This window comes from Rissa tridactyla, chromosome 6 (assembly GCF_028500815.1).
Source record: "Rissa tridactyla isolate bRisTri1 chromosome 6, bRisTri1.patW.cur.20221130, whole genome shotgun sequence".
NCBI lineage: Eukaryota > Metazoa > Chordata > Aves > Charadriiformes > Laridae > Rissa > Rissa tridactyla.
Genome location: NC_071471.1, coordinates 17136336 through 17150708, shown reverse-complemented (window position 1 = coordinate 17150708; position 14373 = coordinate 17136336). Strand labels below are relative to the sequence as shown.

At 47.7% G+C, this 14373-nt stretch overlaps 1 protein-coding gene across 8 annotated transcripts in view; it reads right to left on the bottom strand.

Annotated features, from left to right (window-relative positions):
- Nucleotides 1–7668, bottom strand: part of KLHL24 (kelch like family member 24) — a 30404-nt gene extending 22736 nt beyond the window's left edge. For 3 of the 8 annotated variants that reach the window (XM_054207595.1, XM_054207591.1, XM_054207596.1), the window contains exon 1: nt 762–998. The gene's annotated coding sequence lies outside the window, so the exon portion shown is untranslated. Of the gene's footprint in view, nt 1–109; nt 274–761; nt 999–7517 lie in introns of those variants that run through there. The other 5 variants (XM_054207594.1, XM_054207588.1, XM_054207592.1 and 2 more) reach the window with 3 other exon arrangements.
- Nucleotides 7669–14373: the final 6705 nt, after the last annotated feature.

Here is a 14373-nt window from a genome sequence, read left to right as displayed (position 1 = left end):
CCTCGGCCGAGCCCCGCGCCCTCCCCGGCCGCCACCGGCCCGCCGCCCCCCCCGAGCCCCGCCGTCCGCCGAGCCCTGCCGCCCCCGGACCCCGCCGCCCCGCACTCACAGCCGGGAGCGGGCCCCCTGCGCTGCGTCCCGCGGGAGCTGCTGCCTGGGGGCTCGGGTCGGGCCGCGTCGGGTCCGGCGGGGAGCGGAGGGGTGCGTCGCGGTGCGCTCGGGGCCTCTCCGCCGCCGCCGGTCGCGCTGCCAGCGCCGCTCAAAACAAAGGGGCCGGCGGGGCATGTGACCTCGGAGCCACCGCACATGATGTCACGGCGGCTCCGCGCGGCCCTGGGAGCTGTAGTCCCGCCGCCCCGCCCGGCCCCGGCCCCGGCCCCGCCGCCCCGGGGCGGCTGAGACACCGCGGGTTGCGGCGGCGTCCGGGAACCGGGGACCTGAGAGCCCCCGGTAACCCGCAGCGCTGCTGTCGCCGTCAGCCCTTCCCGCTAGCCCTCCCTGTCCGGGACCACCGGGAGGCACACGCACCGCGCTATTCCTGAGCGGGACCGCGGCGCCCCGGGATGTCCCCACGCACAGTGACACTCCCCGGCACCCGGGAGCCCAGACAGAGCCCCCCAACACGGGCCACCTCCCAGGATGAAGACCCAAAGACACCAGGTCTCTGTAGCTTTTCAGTCTGCACAAGCGAAACTATGAGCGTACCCAAAAAAATCAAGCAAAAGAGGCTCTTTGTCTACCCGAGCTCCAGCTTCACCTACTGAATATCAAATTTCCAACCGACACAGCTTTTCAGCAGCTCCTGGTCACCGGTGATGCCAAACGGGGTGCCCCTTTCCCCGCTAACCGGAGGGGGGCAAGGGTAGTCCAAGCTGGGATGCCAAGAGCAGTGCTGTCGCAGCTGGGGGTCGCAGCGGTGGCAGACGGTCAACTGCAAATACCAAAAGCAGGACCCTGGTGTCATCGCCGTGCAATTTCAAGAGCAGGTCTGAGCCTGTCCTGGAGCCCAAATTCACTTCATAGCCAAACTATTTGGACACCGGCCCATGCTCCAACACAGGCTGATGGAACATGCCTGGGAGTATGGAAATTTATTTTTGCTCTGCCCTTTAGCGTAAGCAAACTTGCGAGTCCATAATGCAGAGCAGCAAGGCAAGGGCAGGGACACACATGCTTAAATTAAGTTCATTACCAGGTTCTAAATGAGGCTTTATGCTACACCGTGGAGCTGATGCAGGCAGGTAACTGGCTGCCTTCTTCCTAGAAGGACGACCTCTCCTCTTGCCCCTTACCGCCGAGGGAGAGGAAGAAACAGCAATTCTATGAGCTGCCATCTGCTTTGCTCTCCTAAATGTTAGATATCAACCCCAGGCATGATACATCTTTACCTTTAACTGAACCTGCACGATCTTCTGAGCCCAGGATATTCCTCCTCTCGCCCCCTTAGGCCCCCCCTGGGAAGCCTCCACAGCCTCGTGCTCTTCGCAGAAGCTGATGGTTCTCCTTCACAGAAACTATTGGAAAAGCAGCGTGTGCTCAGGACTCCAGGACTGATCCTCTCTGGAGCAAACCAGTCTCTGATTTTCATGGGCTTAATAAGCTCTGCTTTTCCCCAGGGTCAGGTAAATTGCAGCTTTGCAAAACACTTAGAATTACTAACTAAAAGGCCAAGTTTCTGAAAATGTCGATTGATTTTCGTATATAAATTGTTTTCATGAAGATCTTAATAAATTGAAGCCTTCAACCATTTTCCTGACGAGCTGGAACTCAGACCTGCTTCACAGATTTAATTAGAAGTGGGACCATTGAGGCCATTTTTCATCTTCTGGCTGGAAAAGCAAGAAGGACCCCAAACAACATGAACAGCAAAGAGAAAATCAACAGACAGTTCACCTTGTATAGTACGGTTGTGTTGCAATGCCTTATTTTGCCCACTGAATATAATAATAACTGAGGTGTTACTTCTTGCAAAGACATTAAATCTAAAAAGTGTACAACCCAAGAAAAATGTTTTTCTTAAAATAGATCTCTTATCTGATATATCCTCTCATCTGTCCTTTAAGTCTGTAACTCTTGGGGTCAATACGACTACGCAGAGTTCACTTCAGAAAACACAAGCGGGATTAAAGGGATGAGTCACGGGAAGGAAAACCATCAAAAGAGGGTCAAGATATCTCTGAACTGGCTTGAAGGAGATATCTGACGGGAGTATGTTTACTCCAATAAAAACTGCACGTGGCAAAAATACCTGGCGTGAAGAGGGTAAATGGAGCATTTAAAAGGAAAATACTAATTAAAAATACTCATTGAGCAACCAATTGTTTCATAATGTGCACATGTATAATGTGCACGCAGTCACATCCAGGCACTTCCAGTTCTGAAAGCCAACGTCACTGAGGATGTCTGAAATTAAGGATAGTTGAGTTGCTACTACATCCTATTGGTCTCCATTCCTCTGCTCCCAGGGGAATTGGCTGCTCTTTCTCAAGCTGCGCCGAGCATTTCTCTCAAAATAAGCAGTTACACACTGCCTGAGAAGCTGAAGGCAATTATTAAAGATTACTCATTTCTATAAAGCTGTGTTAATACTTTTTTAACAATGTAAAGTACTTGTAAAGCATTTAGGCCAATATTTTCTGAAGAGGTCAGTGATTCTGGAGATTTTGAAGGCATCTTCAGGGCACTGGAAAGGTTAACACCTAAAATTAGAAGCCTGCGTGAAAATGTTGGCGTGTATCCACCGACGTTCTGATGTTTTTCTGGTGGTGTTGAATTCCAATACCACCACTGTCGGGCACTTCTCACATACGTTTCAAGGATGCGGTGTGCCACCTCAATGAGCCAGGGCCTTCCTCCAAATAAAGACGTTAACTATTTTGGGGAGTCATAGAATCATAGAATCATAGAATGTGTTGGGTTGGAAGGGACCTCTAAAGGTCATCTAGCCCAACCCCCCTGCAGTGAGCTGGAACATCTCCAACTAGATCAGGTTGCTCAGAGCCTCATCAAGCCTGGCCTTGAATGTCTCCAGGGATGGGGCCTCCACCACCTCTCTGGGCAACCTGTTCCGGTGTCTCACCACCCTCAGTGTAAAGAACTTCTTCCTAATGTCTAATCTAAACCTGCCCTGCTCTAGTTTAAAACCATGGCCCCTCGTCCTATCGCTACATGACCTTGCAAACAGCCCCTCCCCATCTCTCCTGTAGGCCCCCTTCAGGTACTGGAAGGGGCTCTAAGGTCTCCCCGGAGCCTTCTCTTCTCCAGGCTGAACAACCCCAACTCAGCCTGTCCTCATAGGAGAGGTGCTCCAGCCCTTTGATCATCTTCGTGGCACTCCTCTGGACCCGCTCCAACAGGTCCATGTCCTTCTTGTGCTGAGGGTTCCAGAGCTGGACACAGCATGCTCCTGAGAATTTCCCTCTGCTGTGGGGAGCGTGGTAACTCCTAACCAAGTTTTTTTCTAAAATTAAGCAAAACCCACGTGGTTTTTCTAGTCGTTCAAACATACAGAAAATGAAACCAAAGAAAATCCATTATTTCTTTTAGTAGTTATTTATTGCTAATGGACACCTGTCCTAACCAGGCTGGGGAAGGGCTCAGAGCCGAATGAAGGCAGAGATGAAGGTGAGCCACAGCAGCCGCGAGCAGGAAGATGAAGAAGAATACGAAGGGAGATGACACTCTAAGCACCACATCCCTCACCCCGATCATTAATCAGAGAGAAGAGAGCAACATTAAACAGTGGACAACGTTAAAAACCCTGAGTGCCACATGGGGATTGTATCACTGGATAAAAGAGAGAATTTAGACATTTAGTTAACGACGGAGAAAAAGTGAAACAAACACTTCCCAGCACTAGGAGGGAGAACAGATTCTGATGTTGCTAGAAAAAGTTCTAGTGGGCAGAAAGCTTCAAAAAGAAAGAGGTGGTGTTAAGGGACAGCATCGCTGCAGATCCTGCTGCGGGTAGGCACAAAACGTAATGACGTAATTCAGCAGGATTACAAACAACAGTCGGTACTGAACAAAAGGAAAGGTGACATTAATAGCAATTTGGGAGGAAGGGCAGAAGAGTGAGTTCAGTAACTATTGTGGAATTTGCTTCTTGAGTATGCCAGGAAAAAGGGCTAAAGTGCATTAAGTGAAAAGGAACAGATGTATGGAGACAACATTAAAAAGAAGAGTCTGGATTTAGATGAGGATGAAGGTACAGCAAAGTCTTTTCACATGATAAAAAAACCTCTCCAAGAAACAGAGAGAAGACACCAAAACTTGCCGAAGCCCTTCCCTCGACTTTGAGCAGACCACCACCATCATCCTGCCAAAAGCCCTGTGGGTCACATTGACTGGAGCTGGTCTGCTGGGGATAATCAGCAGGTATAAGCAGTTCAGGTGGAAGGCACTTTTCCAGGACTGTTCCCTTTCAGCCTCTTCTCTTCCCATCACCTGTTTGAAATAGCAGCTCCACCAGGAAATATCACCTGCAACGCAGATTGCTGCTCTGGCAAACCAGGACTCCCTTTCCCCAGACACCTCTTGCTCATCTTTTCCATTTTCATGCCTCCTGGCTGGCTCTGTCGATGCCCCTTTCCTCTGGCCCCACATGCTGCACCTCCCGACCCTTTGCTTAGGCTGCCAATGCTTCCCTGGGTGTCCGTCCGCAGCGGGGATGCGGCAGGATGAGTGCAGGGAATGACATGGGGCATGCTCTGCAGCCAGACGCCGCGCTTGTCCCTGCCCGCCCTGTGCCGGGGCTGCGGTGCCATCCCACCACCCGCACACGCAGCACTCGCTCCTGCTCGGCCAGGGAGACGCCGGGGTTACACTCCAGTCCTCACCCGGGCAGCCCATGCTCCAAGCGAATCCCCGCTCTTCCCGCTCACCCCAGTAGCCATTCACTGCTGGAAGCACCTCAAAACAAGGCCCCTGCCAATAGCGCTCCTGTGCAGAAAGAAACCGTCTTTAATTTTTCCACCCAGTATCTCCCATCTCCCAAGCCTGGGAGACGACTATGGGAATGGAATTGCAGAGCTGAGAAGAATGAACGTTGCATCACTGCTGCTATAAACATTGGACTATTTCTTTTTTTACAGCACTTGCATTATCGAGACACCATGAAAACATGCCTAACCAGGTGAGATAGGGACAGAGTCTGCTGGTGTTTGTCTGGTTCTTCTCTTCAGGGAGAAATAAGCAAAAAATAAAAGTTGTTTCAGCTCTTGTTGGCCACGTAGGCAAGGACTTGAAGGGAGCTGTTGTTGCAGAACAGCAAACAGACGACGTGCAATCGCTAACCTAGCAAAGAGTGAGGTAGGTTCCTACAACAACAGTCGCCCCAGATGATGTGGCGTTATCACAGTGTTCCCACCCAGCCCCGTAACCTCAAGTCAACCACAGCCCCACAACTGCATTCAGTATTTTCTTACAAGAGTGTTTTTTCGCACATCCCTACGCCACAGGCCTTCCCTTTATGCCACACCGCCACACAGCATCCTACTGCTGAACTCCAGCTCTGCCCTTCAGCCACACTTAATAGCTCTCTCCTCAAACCGTTTGCCAATGCCAGGACCAATTAATAGGCAGGAGCATTACACCTCTTCATCTCACAGACCTTTAGGCGTTTCACAAGTTAAATCCTTTCTCCGACCCAAGTGACCGTGAGAAGCTTTGTCTGCCAGGGGAGCAGAAAATAAGGCAGGTTTCAAGTAAGCATTATTTTGACCTGGCATGTGCATGCCACTATCCCAGATTTGGGAATCTGAGACTTGCAAAGCTACCGGTGACCTCCACGCTTGCAGATCCACGCCACCAGCTATTTCTGGTGCAGCACACACCCCTCCGGCAATAGGCTGAGGAATAGATCCTAAGTTTACAAATGGAGCTTGGACTAATACCCTCCCTACCCCTAAGAGAGACTGTGGGACTGCAAGGTCCCAGCTGCAGGACCAGCCATCATGCACGCTGAGGAGGTCCTCACACTGCTCTGCTGTGCCTTTGGGCTGGTGCTCGGGCAAATCTCTAGATGACTTTTGCCATCGTGTAATTTTGGCTACCCCTTCACTTTGGTCATTGACAAAGCTTCATCAGGTCAAGTTAACCCAGAAAGAGTTAGTTCACCAGGTGCTCCATGATGTTTTCCTCCTCTGCTTGCAGCCAGATGCACCGAATGGCGCAGCACCTGCTTTCTAAGGCATGTGCAGCTCTTCTTGGCACTGTGGTGCCAAGGAATTTCTCTCCGACCTGACTGACACGACTTGGCTCTGAAAAGATGGAGGAATCACGGCATGCCAGAAGGGCAAGTGGCACGTTTGTCCTCAAACCCCAGGCTTCCTGCCTCCCAGCAGAGCATCATAGAAAAAAGACCCCTACCATCCAGAAATCACTGGTGGGACTCACCAGCCCGGCATTCCCAGCCTGGATGCTGATGGCTTGTTTGACAGCCTTGGGCATGGACGGATGGGGAGGCAAGTGGGAACGGCTGCTGCGTGGATACAGCTGCTTTGAAGCGGCACCCAAAATCCCAGCCCAGATCAACACCCTGGTCACCCCCTCCTTCGTAAACAAGCTGTTGAGCACCTGCTCCAATGCCTAAAATGGGACTGTTTCTGGACCTGAAATACTCCCATGGAAGAGAGTTGGGTGCTTCTCTAAGGAAAGCACTGGGCTCTATTCAAATGCGAAGCCAGACTAAAGCAACTTCAGATCACCGGTCCTGGACAAAGATTTGTCATACGAAGACAGGAAAGAAATGGTAGCCAAAGTAATCTCAGGAAAAATGCACTTAATGAAGGTTTGCAGACTCCAGTGCAGTGGCTAAATCAACATGTTGTTTTGCCAATAAAACATTGTGAAATCTGCGGTTTGCTCTTTGATCCTAAGCCTTCCTTACCCATCTATTCATAAGCAGTATCATTAGACAGAAATGATTGTAAAATTAGGATTGGTTAGTTGGTGAGCTTCTGATAATAAACAGATAGTTTTGTCATGTCACAGCCAGTTACTGGACTTTTCTGGCATACATCGGTATGGTACTGCATCTTGAAGAAAAAATGGAAATATTACATATGGTACGATAGGCTTTCTTAGCCTTTTATATTAACATTTTGATATATAGGAGACAATATTTTGTAATTTTAAAAGGGGAGGAGAACTGAAATGAGGAACAGGTCATTACTGTAGGCAGGAAGCAATAAAAAGACAAATACATGTCTCATTTCTTTAGATGCTTGTTATATGTATGTTATTTATATTTTTTTCCTAAAATGAAATAAACCTAATAATGGCCAGCTTTTTTCTAATACACAAGCACATTAACAGGAGTATGAAATTCTGAAGCTTTTCTGTCTTTCCCTGGGGCAGATATCATGGAAATGGAAATTGCACTGGAATATGAAAATTCTCCACTCTCCATGGGAAAATTACATTGTTTTGAATCAATATCGACCGGCAGAAAAATTAAAGTAGCATCTCTAAAGTTAAGAATCCAGAATTAGAAGTGACAAACTTTTAAAAGTTACCTGCTTTCTCAAGTCTAAGATGACTTTGGTCCCCTCTTTCTCCAATGTCACACCTCCAAAATTTCACACGTAGTCAGAGGCACCGCGACTCTCTCCCCGACGGTTGGTAACACTTAACGCAGCCGTGGAGCTGGGCTCCTCCTCCTGGCCCTGATACCAGCCAGCACAAGTATCTGTCACGCTTTCCGAACTCCCAGCGTTGCGGCGTTCCGAGCTCCTCGCCCGGCCTGGAGCAGCTGTCCCAATGCCCTACATTCCAGACAGCTTCCCTGATTGATTGCACAGCCCCGGGCCCGACAGCTACCCGGGAGCTTTCACAGCACCTCCCTGGGCTCCTCGCTCCTGCCAAGGTCTGCAGCGGCCACGCTTTAGGCTCTCGGGGTATGTCAACGCTGCGAGCGAACCGCAGCCTGCGAGCTTGTGTAAGCACATCTCGCTCCGTGCTCTCGGAACTTCCCCTGCCTGCTCCTGTCCTAGGTAAACCACAGCCTACCAGGTAAACCACAACTGACTGGCAGCCTGGCGAGGTCCGTGCTGGCTACGCAGGCTCTCTGGGCTGGGGAGTGAAGCTAAAGCCTACCTGAGTCTTGGTGTTCCCAGCTGAGGAGCTTTCAGCCCTCAGGGTGGTCAGTGGGAGCCCACAGGGTGCTGGAGACTGCAGGAGGAGCAGCCTGGAGAGCGGGGCTGGAGCCCCGGCTCCCCGGAAGCCTGCGGAGAGTGGAGCCGGGGGCACGTATTCTTACAGAGTGCAGGCCCACATCACACGGGACAAGGAGGGCTTGGTCTAGAAAATCATAACATTCTTTTCTGGCTACAGCTACTACAAATCTGCTGTGTTCACACACAGAAAGTTACGGCTGCGTGAAGTTCCGGTTACCCTGATCAGCTTAAAAACCAAACTAGCGAATGAGCAGGCTCCAAACAGCGTAACACCTTCACGCCCGGTACACGGGCAGTTAAAGCGTACTCGGATAATTGCCCTTCCCCATCAGGAAATACTACAACTTTTTCAGCGCTTCCTCTTTTTATATTTTAAATCATTACAATTCTCGCAATATTGTTATTTGCATAAGGATATTACCAAATCAGCTGCACCGTTTCTAACTTTAGGTCATTCATAATTCAGTTAGGTAAAATGCAATAATGATTTTTACTACTGGTAATGAGTAGCAAAATGTACATTTCTACAGCATAATCTCTGCTCAGAGTAATATTTTTCCACCTGCTCAGCTACTTAGCTGACAATCTGCCAATTTAATTCCTCCACATTAATGTGGAAGCTGGGAAGTAGGGCTCATGCACATTGCTGAGCTCCCTGGCTCCCGCCGTACAGAGTTAAGGTTAAAGACCTTTCCTGCGTATAACTAGTATCAGATTGTCTTGAAAGCTGTCTAATGACGCTGCCTAAAGACCAGTTTCACACAAGTTCAAATTTCTTGCAAAAGAGACAATTAAGACACCCTGCTGAAAAATTGCAAAAGCTCCGTTTTTTTAACGATATTTTAAAACTTGCTGAAACTTCAGCTGCTCTAACAGTGATGTGGAACAAGCTGAAAGCACTATAATCAAATTTTTTTAAACCAACGTTCAGGTTTATCAGATGCTCGACATTCTTCTCACCATCAAAGTGAAAGTTTAAAGGTTGGCCGTGAACTAAACAAAATAGCTCTGGAGGAGGGAAAAAATAAACTGAAAATGAGACAGACATATGTACTGGCTTCGTACAGGAGAGCACGTGTGTGGAGATGTGTTAAGTCAAATTTCACTTTGACCAAAAGTTATGTATTTATTTATTGAAAATATGTAAAGTTCTGCTTCTTTCCAGTTTGCTTCTTTCCCCCAGACAGAGCAAGGGGGAAAAAATCTCATTTGGCTTCAGCCTGTTTAGATTGAGCTTCACTTGAACAGTTTCGTTTGCCTTGGGTCCATGTGGGTTTCTAGTCTGATAGGTTTAGTCCTGTAGAGAAGGAAACAAAGGACCCTGAGGCTAGTCAGCAAGTGGTGTGGAGGCCAGGCTACTGTTTTCTGTGCCTACAGAGCCCACAGATCATCGTGTTGGCTTTTCCTCTTTTGCTCTTCTCAAGTAATAGGTTGAGAGTCTTTACAACCAACCCGAGTAGGAAATCTGTGTTGCAAACTAGCAAAAGCCCATCACAAGGAACGCAAAGACCACACTGATTCTGGGGCCAGCATGTCTAAGCTTCAGGCAGTCCAAAAACCAGAGCAAAATTCAGTCACAGCTCTGGAGCGTCACTGAGCGTGAACTCATCAGTTAGGTATGTGTGCACGAGATCGACAAGCCTTAATGAAAAATAGAAGTCAGCATTGCTTTAGACTTCAATAAGATCTGAGACTAGGTTTATTTCCCATGGTTTGGGTCGCACATCAGCACAAGGGCCACTTAGCATATTCTGTGAATAGACGCAAGAACTGAAGTTTCAGTCCAACCGATGTCCTTACCATTCATTAACATTGAGCATGCACTAAAACCCAGACCTCCACATAGTTCACTATAAATGGCAGTTTCCTCCATTTCCCAGGCTCCTGCCAAGCAGAACAGCTTTCCTTCATTTCAAGGCTACTTTGGTGGTCGTGTTTTATCAAGCCATGGAACAAGTGCCTGAACTATAGTGCTGTTACTTCTAACCGAGGCAGCATTTCTTACCTTGGCAAGCTGGACACCAGGGCCTGGCTGCAGCAGAAGATGGAGATGCACGAAGAACACAAGATCAAAATATCACAGAGGACAACAGGCCTCTACTTCTTCTAGCATGGACCTAGTTCCTAGTGTCCACTTACGGAGATCAAAGGTATAATTTACTTAGAGGAAGAATTATTTGCGCATAAACAGCCATTAACTAATAATACAGAGAAGATGCTTTTAAATTCAAATGGGTGGCACAGCAGCCAGCACTAGACAAGTGACACAAGCATCTTGTTCCTTACATAAACTGAAGCAGGAGGGAGTCTGATGCTGATGACAACACCTCTTTGTGAGTAACACCGGCAAAATCTTTTAGAGAGCAATTCAGGACTAAGTTAAAAGAAAATGGGGCACTTCACCTAGTAAAAACTAACTTTAAGAATCGCATTTCTTTCCTTGTTTGCATACAACTGTTGCTATTCTGTTTCAAAAGCTAATTATCTTGGGGGAGGGAAAGGGGAAGCACTTGTCTGTTCTCACGAAAGACCTGTAGTAGTGTAAGGCATGGAGGAAAGAACATCCTTCTTCCAGGGAGAAAGAAAAGACTGTTCCGAATGGGGAAGGCTGGTTACAGTGCTCATCAACTACTATGGCCTGCACCTACTGCATTTCTTAGGAGTCTGACTTTCAGCCCCATCCCTAGGCTTCGTCCTTCCACTTTCATTTGGGTGCATCCCATCTTGGGCTGTGAGGTCTTAAAACGCAGCACTAAGTAATGTCTCAGCTTGTTGTGCCTGCAGCTTTGGGAGTGACCACACTGCACCCCCAGACTGCAATCCAGCTTCTTCAAATAGAATAAACACTTATTTAAATAGTAGTCTTCCTCCACCACTCCCTCAAAAGCCTATGAGCAGGGGATCAAAGATTTCTCAAGCTCAACTGGCCCATGCACACGTCAGGGTTAGGCCTTACTGACCTCTATAGCCAACAACACACGTGGGAGTTACACGATGAGGAAAACAACCAGACTTCGAATACTGAACCCAAATAATCTGGCATTTACAGTTTGGTCAGCTGGGACCTCTCTTTTATACAAGGTGAAAGCACAGTTTGGAGTCACTCACCTGGATTGCCAGCACAACGCCTGACTCTCCCACTACCCCTAAGAAAACAATACGTGGAAGCAGCAGTTATTCTAGAAACATCCCAGTGACCTTAAATACAAGCAAAAGCAGTCTGAGAGCAAAAGTCGGGAAGATAATAAATGCCGCGCTAGCAGAGTACCGTTGCGATACTCTCAAAATAGGAGATGCTTATCAAGAGTGAGGGGATGAGACAGGCCAGCCTCACAAAATCATGGATGTTTGCTGACTTTGAACAACTGCAGCTGGCTGCCCAAGAGAGAGGGATATGAGAAGGCCCAAGGAGAACGCTTTGAAATGGAAGGTGGTGCTGGTTCAGAAGAGGAGTACAATCGTGATGAAACAAAGATGGCAACTCGCAGTTGACAGAAAATCTGATGCTTAAATCTGTGTCTATTTTCAAAAACAAAAATCATGTTGGTTTCCCTATAGCTAAAATAAGAACATGCTATTTTAAGCTAGTGAACATTATCTTAATGTACTGAAAACACAGACAAAACATCCAGCAACTTTCCAACGTTGGCAAGATTATCTCGGGCCTCAGTTATCTTAACACTGTGCTAAAAAATAGCTCATGGTTAGATGAGTCCTGATCCGTGTGTCCAGCTGTCCAGCTGCAGTCTCCATCTCTGCTTCCACACAAAGGAACCATCCCTGCATTAGGCAGGTGTGCCCCCCAGCAGGGTCCTCTGCATTGCAAGGCTTTTTCTGCAGGATTTATCGGGTTGTACAGTGGAAATGATTGCAGTGTTGGGACTTCAGGTAGAACTCAAAAACTTCCCAAGACTCCTCTTTTGCTGTTGTGTCCTCTTCCTGTCGGAGGCTAGCACCTTTAAACAGGCCACCTCAGATGAAAGAATGCTCCTTCCCACAGCCATCAGGAAGTGTGTTGAGGTCTGAAGATGTAGCTGTCAATACGTTGCTGGGTAACTTCAGCTTTGCAAGTTATCTGCATGCTCCTCGGCAGCTCTGGTGATGATTTCTGCAGCACTGGGGGAAGTATAAAGTGGAATAGCCAACAGCAGCTGCTTGGTTATGGATCACACATACCTGGAGCAACACTGGTGGTCGTGAAATGGACATGGTCTGGAATAAGAGGAAGAAGACAAACAGCAAGGATGCACTTTGTGGGAGCTCTGCAATGACAGGACACTCACAGGAGAGTTCCCTTCCAGGTCAGAAATATGAAGCCATTGCCATCTGCAAGCTCGGCAACCTGCTCATTACCTAGAGTAGGAAGTTTCCAGATCCCAGTGCGATACCAGGCTGGCTCAGCATCTTCTTTCTCAGTCCAGAAAATCTGCTGCCAGTCTTCATCTGGCCTCTTCCTTGAGGCAGCCACATGTTCCCATGTTTCTGTCCTTGTTCCTCTCAGACTCACTGGGTTCATAAGTGCTTGGTCGTGGTTTAGCCCCAGCCAGCAACCACATAAACCTACTATGTGACAAAAGTGGTGGATATACATTATTTAGCCAGTAATGCCAGCCAGTTATCCCAAGCTGGTACAGAATTGGCATAGGTCAATTCAGTATGTGTAAGCTAAAGACAATAGACAAACACTTCATGAACAGACAAGCCTTCAGCTCTTACCAGATTAAGTAAGTGGTTCATTTAGCTAGCAGGTAATTCTTTAATGAAAACAGTAGGAGCGTAGCCAGAACATGTTTCTAAAGGTCAAAAAGAAGAATATATTTGGAGGCTGCTACCATGAAGTAACAACCTGGATTTGCCCCAGGATTAATGAACGTGTTGCTGCTGCAGTCTCGGGCGATGGAGCAGCTCAGGTAAGCAGCTCCCTGGTGTTGGGTTTGTTCCCTTACACTTGCAAAGACACCTCAGCGCTGCCCTGGTGCTTGTCCAAATACTGAAACTAGCTACTACATTTGCAGATTAATCCCTGAGCAAGGGATTCTGTAAATATGAGGCAGCCCTATAAAAACAGACTGACAGAAGAAGAAAGGAGGGGAGGTGCTTGGCAGAAAAACAAAAGAATTTTAACGGTTGAAAATATATCACATGGGATGGCGATGGCACAGAAGGAGACAGTGCAGATAGTGATCGCTTGTCTGAGCTACTAAGGTCCTTTCTCCAGTGCAGTTAATGGGTAGCCAGGTGACAATGCCACAGCTATCAGCCGACCTAGTTACTGCAGGGTTTCCATTCCCAGCACTCACAGCCAATACAATCTTACTTCAACTTTTGCAACTATTAATGCTTTGTTTAAAGCTTCAGCAGCTTGGAATCAAGTCATCACTGCTGAATCTCAGCTTTCACTTAAAAAGATAAACTCAATATGAAGCTTCTCGCCACCAGAGAAAAGCCTGATAAGATGAATTCCCTAAGGTCACAAGTCATGACAATAAACAAAGAGAACCTAGCCCAAGATAGGGTTAAAAAAGTATGATTTTAAAAGCACATCTCATATATTTGAGGGGTCTCCTTCAGTTTCTGATTGTATTCCTGGAGGAGTGCTTGGTGGAAGGATGGGACTGGCTTTAAAAAAGAAAGTATTTGTTACCAAAAGTTAGAACAAAATGCAGCAGGAACACATTTACATCAGCTGGGAAAGAAAAAAGCCGAAGTGCTGCATAGACTACACAAAATGAAGAAAAACCCATTACGAGGAGGTAAGACAAAGCAGAAGGGATATTTTTTTGCTTTTCTTCCTCCTGATCATCCTATTCTGTACAAGAACCCTCTAAATCTGGCACCCTCTGAATGCCACTTTCACCTCCCTCTTCTAAGCCAAGCTTCCCTTAACACTGCGAGTTCAGCTATACAAACTGGAGACAAAAGAGGAAACCAAACACACAATAAAAACATGAGGATGGGCCAAATGAGGATTCCTAGAAGTAAGTATCACAAAGGCAAGGTCAGTTAGCACTCAAGCTACCGAGGTTAGAGGCTAGTCCTGCATTCCTCCCAGGGGGAGAGAGAAGGGGTGTGATTTTCTAACTCCTAAACGAGGCAGAAGATTTACCGTGTTACTTTCAATAGGTTGTGTGACTTACTATGTCAGTCAGCTTGGGTCAGCATCTCATCTAGTCGAGGTCCAAGTAGATCCAATTCG